Source organism: Tiliqua scincoides, chromosome 2, assembly GCF_035046505.1.
Source record: "Tiliqua scincoides isolate rTilSci1 chromosome 2, rTilSci1.hap2, whole genome shotgun sequence".
In the NCBI taxonomy this organism is placed as follows: domain Eukaryota; kingdom Metazoa; phylum Chordata; class Lepidosauria; order Squamata; family Scincidae; genus Tiliqua; species Tiliqua scincoides.
The window spans coordinates 132,135,934-132,145,766 of record NC_089822.1 but is presented as its reverse complement, the minus strand read 5'-3'; positions in this window follow the sequence as shown (position 1 = coordinate 132,145,766).

Sequence of the window (9,833 nt, the reverse complement as noted above, 5' to 3'; positions counted from 1 at the left end):
ACCCTGGCCCTGGGGCCACTTGCGGCCTTCGAGGACTCCCAATCTGGCCCTTTGAGAGCCCCCAGTCTCCAATGAGCTCTGGCCCTCCAGAGACTTGCTGGAGCCCGCGCTGGCCCAACGCAACTGGTCTCAGCGTAACAGCCAACTGTTCGACCTCTCATGTGAGCTGTGGGATGAGGGCTCCCTCCACTGCTTGCTGTTTCACATCTGTGATGCAGCAGTGGCAGCAAAGGAAATGCCAGTCTTGCTTTGTGCAAGGCCTTTTATAGGTCATGGGCTATTGCAAGACCTTCTTTCATTCATATAAGTTCCATCTCTATTCATTTATGTAAATTTATTCAAATTTGAAATGTTAATTAACTCTCTCCCCCCCCCGGCCCCCGACACATATGGTCTGCACTATAGAGGTGGGATCCACTATGTTTACTTAGAAGTACCCTACTCCCAAGCAAGGATGTGTTACAGCCCTTGTCTGTTATTCCTTGTCCTGGGCTTACATCCTGTGGTTTTGTTTTTTTTAAATTCTCTTGGAAAAGATGCAGATACTAGAATGTCAGCTCTTTGAACTCTGCACACTTTTGCCAAAATGCCTTTTGTCAGTGACTCCAACAGCCTTTTGCAGAGCAACAGCTAAGAAATGGAGATTGCTTGAGAGTGAACCCAAGCCTCCAAAGAGGGGGTTCATAATGTCAAACATATTCCTTGCTACTGCTGTGCCCTACATGCATGGCAAATGTACTGTGTGAACCTTCTGGGAGAAAAGAGGATTGAGGCATTAAGGCATTTTCTACAAACATACACACCCACAAGAGGATTTGGATATACTGCCTTTGAAGTAAAAGCCTGATGTATTAATTACAAGGTTTCGAGATGCTCACGGCCATATACCTGGTACTAACCAAGAATACGCAAGAGCCCCTAGATACCTGTTCCACCTTGCAGTTCTCAACCGCTGGTGCAAGGACTTTCCCAGGATGCCTGCTGAAATGTTCCTGCAGCCTGCTCTATGGGACCCCACTGTGAATGTCAAAACTCATGACAGCTGGAATCTCATGTGGAGCTCTTGGAGGCCCACAAGATGGGGGGCTATGAGAGACTGGCCCTCCAAGCTAGATCACAGTTCCTTGAATGGCTTCCAAGATGCACTGAAGTAGTCCCAATAATAGCTTGAGTGAAAGGGACACCTTCAAGTGTTCTAGTGCATGCTGGCCTTAGGATCACTGGTGCCAGTTAAATCAGCTCTGTGGCTCTATCATTTAAAAAGGATAGCCCTGCCCTGCTCATTTTGAGAATGGCACAGAGAGGGAAACTGGAAAGGGAAAACGTTACCTCCTCTGAAATCTGCTGCCTGAGCTGACTGTTTCATTTGACTCCATAGTAAAAATGGCCCTTCATGCAATGGCAGGCACATCATCAATTAAAGAATGGTTCGTGTCTGGAAAGTAGGATGGTCATGTCACAAATAACATGAACTTCTGTGGCTGCTGTCTGGGAGGGAGGACTCTAAGTGGCTGCTCTATGATCCAGCGTAAGGAGGTTGCACAAAGGAGCTGGAGGAACTCCCATTCATTGCTACAGGTCAGCCAGAGTCCTACAACAATCCTTTCTTGGTGCACTTGCCCCAGGGCATGGACAGGAAGTAGCAGCTCCACTGGACATAGGAGGGTTGAGATTGGAGCTAAGGCCTGGATCACACATGCATATGCATCAGCAGAGTTTTCTGCACACAGTGACTACTACTGCAGATGTGATTGTTGAACATCCCCTTGCAAAGCTGGAGGCTTGGGCAAGGGAACTTCACCACTCTGTTTCCCTCTCAGTAGCTCACTGTGCACACCCCCAAGCTTTTCTTGAATGGTTGGACTCTTCCCAGGTGGGTGTGTATGAAATGGAGTGTGGGGTACCGCAGCGGAGGCATTGCTGATCATTAGGTGGAGGCCTCTTCTGTGCATATCATGGCAGTGCCCTCACATGCCCTCCCTCTGGTAATTTGTTCTTCCATCCACTACTCCCCACAACCCATTTTTCTGGTATGTTCTCTCAGGAGAGGCTGTTCAAGGACATGGGGAGCTGCTGTGGGGAATAATAGAAGTCCCCTTCTGTGACCTTCCTTCTGCTTGCACAAGGTCCTGATATGATCCATTGTGTTTGAAGCGAAACACTCCATTGTATCCGTCCATGAGATGTTCGTGATAGCTCATTTACATATAATCACTTGCTGCAGTCATCATATTTATAATATGCATTTATGAACCAGCACATAGGAAAAGGCACCAGATGTGCTCTTGACCCAGCACTGGAATTTTGGCATTTGGTACGAGCAGGTGGCTCACAGAGTCAGGCTGTTGGACAGTTAAGCATGGAAGGGCGCAATCCTAACCCTTTATGTCAGTGCTTTCCAGCACTGGCATAGCGGTACCAATGGGACATGTGCTGCATCCTGCAGTTGGGTGGCACTCACGGAGGCCTCCTCAAAGTAAGGGAATGTTTGTTCCCTTACCTCGGAGCTGCATTGCCCTTTTGTCAGTGCTCGAAAGCACTGGCTTAAGGGGTCAGGACTGCGCCCGAAGTCATTGGTTAAGGCAAACCTAACCACTGTATTGCACTGCACAGGGAAAGCCTAGTAAACATTCTCATTAGTGCTATTCAGAAAAAAAAAAAGAATCAAACCAGCTTCCATTGTTAACAAAAAATTAATTTAAATAACCTGCATTTGCGTGGTGGCACCACACCAACCCCCATAATGCCTTCTTTGATATTTTCATATCCTAAGAAATACTATACCCAATAGTACAGTAGATGCCCTGCCATCCGCATGCTAGGTTTCTCTGTAGCAAAAGCCAGCAACTGAAAATATTGTAAATACTGAAATACTGTACAAAGCTGCCTCTGTACAAAGATGCAGGATGATGGGCTTCTTGGGGTTAACTTAGACAAATTTATGTGGACTATGCTTGCATTTAAAAAGGCTGTTTCATTTTTATAAGGGAAGTGAGTTCCCCCCCCCCCCACAAATTGCATTTAAAACAGCAAAAGCAGGCAGTTAAAAAGGGTAGCTTCCCATGTTACACAATGCAGTAAATAGAATAATACATTTAAAAAGAAAATAGAACTGGCTGGTACCAGTTAATTTCCCCAGGAAAGGACATTTGCTCAAAATGATCAGACTTTGAAGCAGGTCCCAGCCCATCCATTAGGCAAACTGAGGCGGTCACGCAGATTGTCATGGGGCGCTCCAACCCATTCAGTGCACTTCATCTTTCTCCTATTCCCTGGATTGGAAAAGGAAGGAGAGAAAGGAGCAGGAAAGAAGTGTGGAGAAGGGTGCTCTAGCTTACCACTCCCCTCCTCTTCACACTTCCTCATTCTCTTCCTTTTCTCATCCAGGGACCATGTGGCTGGCACATCAACAGGAAGAGAGGGGAAGCCTTTGACATGCAATCTCAGGCTCTAGGAGGTCTTGGGCCAGCCCTGCGCTGAAGCTTTGCATCTATGGACTGGGGGTCACAAGTCCTCCATGATCTGCCATATTTCTCAGAAAATAAGGAAAAATTCCCAGTCAGCTTCCGTAGTTCTCTCTTTATTGGCTTGATTGGCAGGAATGCCCTCGTATTTGCATTCATCATCGTGCAGTGAAAAATTTCATCTAGTAATTTCTGTTGTTCAAAGGCATCTGGAGCCCAGCAGAAAAGTTCACAGACCTTGTATAAAGTCCAAGTGGCCAGATCCTCATATTGGCCATCTCAGGCAGGGGAGGTTCATCCATGAGGAGAGCTGTTGTGGGTTATATCCCTGTGGGGGGGGGGGGAGCAAATTTGGGGCACCCTTCACCCCACAACCTCTAGCCCAGGGGTGCCCAAACGCCGGCCCTGGGGCCACTTGTGGCCCTTGAGGATTCCCAATCCAGCCCTCAGGGAGCCCCCAGTCTCCAATGAGCCTCTGGCCCTTCGGAGACTTGCCGGAGCCCACACTGGCCTGATGCAACTACTCGCAGCGTGATGGCCAACTGTTTGACCTCTTGCATGAGTTGTGGGACGAGGGCTCCCTTCACTGCTTGCTGTTTCACATCTGTGATGCAGCAGCAAAGGAAAGGCTGCTTTGTGCAAGGCCTTTTATATAAGACCATTCATTCATATAAGTTCCACCTCTAATATATTCATTTATGTAAATTTATTCAAATTTGAAATGTAAATTAATTATTTTTTTCCCTGGCCCCTGACACAGTGTCAGAGAGATGATGTGGCCCTTATTATGATGCGGCATAATAATAATAATAATAATAATAATAATTATTATTATTATTATTATTATTATTATTATTAATTATTATTAATTATTATTAATTATTAACTAGCCATTAGTTATTTGATTTTTTTCTGTAAACCGCTTTGGGAACTTTTTGTTGAAAAGCGGTATATTATTATTATTATTATTATTATTATTATTATTATTATTATTATTTGGGGGGAGTGCAGGGGTGCCAGTGGCAGACCCAAGGCGGCATCCCGTACTGCCACCCTAGCCATTTGCAGGCAAAGAACAAGCCTGCATGAAGAAGGCGATGGTTTTACTAGCCATAGCGGCTGCTCCACGTGCCAGACATTATGATTTATTATTGTGTCACGTATTATTCCAGAGACAATGGTTAATTGTTGTTTTGTGGAATTGTTATAACCTCTGGTTGTGACAAAAAAATATCTAATCTGATCTAATCTATAAGCTACTCAAAAAATGGCTTGGCCAGAGTCCTGCCACAGAGCCGAGCCAGGAGCACTGCAACTCGGCTGCTGGCTGCTGGCTTAAAACCAAGGCCTTGCTGCACCTCTGGCAGGGCTGGCCTCACAAGGAGGCAAAGGGAGGTGAGGAGTTCAGACAGTGGCTTATCAGTGGGTGGGCGATGGCACGAAGATGCTCACTCTCACCATCTTGCCCCTGGTGATGTTTGCCTTTAGTCCCTCAGTGGCATGGCAGCATTGGCTCCACTTGTCCACCACCAAAGGAAATGGAAGAGAAATCAGTGGAGAAAAGTGGTTCTCTCTCTTCTTCTCCATTCCTTCCTCTGCTCTGCCCCCTCCTCCTTTTTGCAAGATAGCAGTGGTGGAGCCTGCTGGTGGTCTTCATTTGCTGAGGTAGGTGCTGACAGTGTGCAGGAGGGGTGGCACTTGGTGCCCTTCCTCAGATGCATAACGGTCTTGGACTGCAACCAACCTCTTGTTTGAGTGCATAGTAGCTGGCTCCTCCCACAAGCCCTTATACCCAATCAATTATCAGCAGAAGACACATAAGCAGAACCTCAGAGAGGGACCTGGATGAGGTTAGACTGATGAATACTCTAACACAATGCCTCCCAGTCTTTTTAGCTCCACAACCCACCATTGGCTCCGGTGGCCAGGTAGCACTCTAGAATGTCTTGCGGTACCACAGCCAGCACCAACCCATGACCCACCAAAAATTGGGTCACAACCCACTGGTGGGTCACAACTCACAGTTTGGAAACTACTACCCTAACGTAAAGCAGAGGAGGGTTTCAGTTGGATTTGAACAGCCCGTGACCTGTACCACTGGCAACTCAAATGCAGAGGTGGTCTCGGAGGAGGATGATACAGAAGCCTTATGAGACACTGTTCTGCCCCCTGCTTTCCACTCTTTCAGGAAAGAGTGGGTCACCAATTGAGGTGCCCTAACTTTGGGCCTTGCCTTGGCACTGATCAGAAATGCAGTGTCTGTCTTAAATGCAGGCGTGTGCAGGCATGACCAGAAAAGAGCTCCTTGGTCTGAAGGTTTGATGTTATCAAGGGAACACTTCTAATGCTCCCTATCATGTTCAGTCCTGTATTGCATAAAACGTTGGGTTAGCCATTTCACTGGCTCGGGATAAATGAAACTGCTTACGTTCACAAGGGAAAAGGATGAAGCAGGCGGCAGCCCTAGCCCTACTCTTTCTGTTCTGTATCATCCACCCTAGGTGTGTCTTGCTGGGTATTACCATAATGGCACCACAACATTTAACCAGCGCTGCTGCCGTACGGTGGATGGCTTCAGGATACAGGGAGTAATGAAGAGCTTAGCTTGGGGATCCTGCAAGGGTTGATGATGCCATCCATGGCTCTCTCTAGATACAGACTGATATATCTCTACTGCAATCTGATGTTGCAACCACTCCTCTGATCTCCTTCAAGTCTTGAAAAGGCATCACACTCTCCATCCCTCCCTGCTGAATTTTCTGCTATTCTGCAAAGTCACAGAAGTATGATGCACACGATTATTCTCCTTCCATCCATTTGTGATGGAACAGCTTCATATCCTTACTGTGAAAGGTCCTCCCGGTTCAAACATTCAGAAAAAAACATGGTGCAGAAGTCCTGTGTTCTGTTGCCAAATGCAGGTGGGGGGATTAATCATGTTCCTGGATGCTGCTGGGTGAAAAACTCTCTTCAGGTGGAAAGCTAGCAGGCCCAGTCAAAGCCAGACTGGGAAGTAGTACTCAAATTTTACGCCCTCCTTTTAAAGGGGCACTCACAGACACCCAATCCCCCTTACCATTGCCTTCCTTCCTCACCACAAGGCTCTTCTTCAAAACAGGCGGGTGCAAAAGGACACAGAGAGTGGAAGAGATTCCAGCATCCTCCGGCCTGGTCTGGTTTAGAGAAGTAGCCCCATAGTGAAGAAAGGAGGAGGAGGCAGCAAAGGGGGAGGGTGCAAGCCTGCTCTGACCATTCTGGGAGATCCATCACAACAGTCCCCCTGCCAAGTTCTTTACTGACGTCACTTGGGACAGCAGCGGTGGAGGAGCTGGCTTGGAGCTGCTGCTGCTGCCCCGATCCTCTTCTTGCCTAAGCAAGGAAGAGGACTGAGGTAGGGGCAGGTTGCAGCAGCTGCTTGAAGGTGACTTGGTGGGAGCAGCGTGCAGGTGTGGGAGGTGAAGTGCTCCCTGGCTGTTCACTGCTTACCCTACATGCTGTTTGAAGCAGCTGTTTCACCTGCTATCATGGCCAGCCGTGGCACTCGGGAAGATGAAACCTGACTTGCTTTCTGCCTTAAATGCTAACTTCCTGTGTGCAGGATTTTTCACTGGGGGAGCATTCCATCATGGAATTCCCCCCCTTGGCATTCTGAATAGGCACAGTTGCATGGAGAGCCAGCGGCAGTATATCCTTTCATACCTGTTGCTGAACAGCAGCAGCAGAAGAAAAGTCTGCTTTTCTCTCTTGCTTGTTGGTGCTCAGCAGCAGTGGCTGGTGGGCCTCTGTGGGAAACAGGATGCTGAACTAGAGGGGCCTTTGATGAGAGACAGAAGGGCTTTTCAGCGGGTATCTCTGCATGTGCGCGTGCGCTTGTGTCTGCTCTACAATTATTTCTGATTTTTAGAGTAAATATGGGCTAGATGCAAAAGAGAACACACCAACTCAATCATTAGGGTTGGCGCCACAGAGTGAGGCCTTGGCCCTACTGTGCACAAACTCTCTTTGAGGTGAAGAATAGTCATTCCTCCACGACGAGCCTAGTGGGAATTGGGGTGCAATAAGACCTCCACAGTAATTTTGGTATCACCGCCCCTGAAGGCATCACCCAGTGCATTCCATGCCCCGGCATCCTCCTAGTGACACTGCAGATTACATCCTGAGGGAGAAGTAAAGATGATGAAGGCTTCCACCAAAAATGTCAACCCCTTGTTGAGCTCAGCATTCTCTCCTCTGCAAGGTGCAGCAATGGAAATGCAGGATTGACACACCATCTTGTCATGTGCTTTGTCTCTTTCGCTTCACAGCTGCAGGTGGGGAGAGTTCACAATGTGATAATAGAACATCATTTGTTTTTTTGTCACTACACATTATAGGGCAAAAGAGGGAGAAAATTTGGTTCACAACTTTGTTGCCTTCATCCATCTAGCCCAACCCTCCGACAGGGCAAAAGTGAAGCTAGACGCAAAGGGGATTTTCAAGAATGGAGCTGGAAAAGCTCAAGTAGAAACAAGCAGCAAAGAATTCTCCTCTTAGAAATTTGCTTGCAAAATTTATTTAAGTGCATATAATATTTTCATAGCCTACTTTTAGGTTTGTTTTATATTTTCCTCACTGAATTTTGGCCTATATTTCCAATTATACAAGTTGCCAGATTTGTAAGAAAAGCAAGCGGTAGCATATATAATTGGGAGAGACAATAATTGCCTTAAAATGAATGAACAAGAACTGAAGGTTTCTTTTTCTTTGTTTTTAAGAAAGAAAAACCTAAAAGAATTTCAAGAGTGTAGCATTTGCAATTAAGATACGTCGCCTCTTGAATTAACATTACAAGATGTTTTCATATTTGTGTCATGTTTTACAGATATTTTCAATACCATGCCAATACCATGGGTGGCCTCCCATCGGAACATGTCAAAACGAAAGCCACCACCAGGTGTAGAAAATCTTCCCAATGTGGTGTGAAATTGTGCTAAGTGAATGCTCAATCTAGTGGTGTCACTACGGTTTGCGTCACCTGGTATGGATGGCCAGAGCGTCACCCCTTTGATGGACCTCCTCCCATGCTGTGGGCAGGGCAACAGCCTGATAATACACTGTTGCCCACTCCTGCTGGTCTTTTGGCTATAACTTACGATAGAATTGAGATATTTCAACATGGTTTGTTTCATTGCATTCTGCATGAAATTATGCATCGAGTGATATCTAAAATGATGTTATTATTCAAAAATACCAAGATTTTAAAAATTTTGGCCAGCAGTGGTGTCACCCCCATGTGCGTCACCTGATTGATCCGCACCCCCACGCACTCTTCCAGCAACGCCGCTGTGTAAAAATGGATCCTTTCAGATATTCTCTTCATGATGAAGAAGGGAATTGTTCGTTTGATTCATTTATGTTTCACATTTTTATACCACTGTTCCTCCCCTCCTTTTATCTTCACAACAACCCTGTGAGGTAGCTTAGGCTGAGAGGTAGTGACTGGCCCAAGGTCACTAAGGAAGCTTCATAACTGAGCAGGGATTTCAACCTGCATCTTCCAGGTCAAAATCCAACTCCTGAACCATCCTGGTTCATTTTGCATTTTTGTGAGTACTAGTGGAGGAGGAGTATGTAGGACTTCAAAAAATGTTGAGCATAAGGCCTCTATGTCCTTCATCAGATCATCGGAGTATGTGATTGTATGAGAGAGAGAGTTAGCACAGTAAAAATTTGGGTCTTGCTCTGATAAGAGATTTTGAGTGCTTCCCAATGTGCTTGGGGGGCCAAGTCAAATGTAGGATAATTATTCAAGTCCATCTGTACACATGCACATGAATTAACATAGCATCCATAATTTGCCCACCCTCGTTGTGCCCACTATGAAGCGAGAGCATGCATGGGCCCATGGGGTAGAGGTGTGGTGTACATGCATACACTTGTTATGTTTGCAGCTGCAGAAACAGAAATCCTAGTGCAAGAACACAACTTGTGGAAAGGCTGTGCAGGGATTCAGCCTTGGATAGGCTGCATGTTGCATTTCAGTGTTCCTCTACCTGTTTCAACCTCTGGCATTCCACATCTTCAAAAGTTGCTCCGATATAAAGGCAGTGCAGTTATATACCAAGAGTTGGGATGAATGGAATGCTTCAACCTATGAGTTGACAACAAGGTACATCTAATCTTAGGTCTGGGTTGAACGTGACTACTAAAAAAAATCAGAAGATTACTTTGAGTGCAATACTCAGGGTCCCTCTTACGCAGACCATCTGTGGCCAGCCACGTTGCTGTAACCAGAGGAGAGTGAAAGACAGTGAAGACTGTAGGCCTGCTGGGGCCTAATGTATTTGAGCCTATTTGTGTTAGCCAACTTTCAGCCCAATCCTGAGCTGC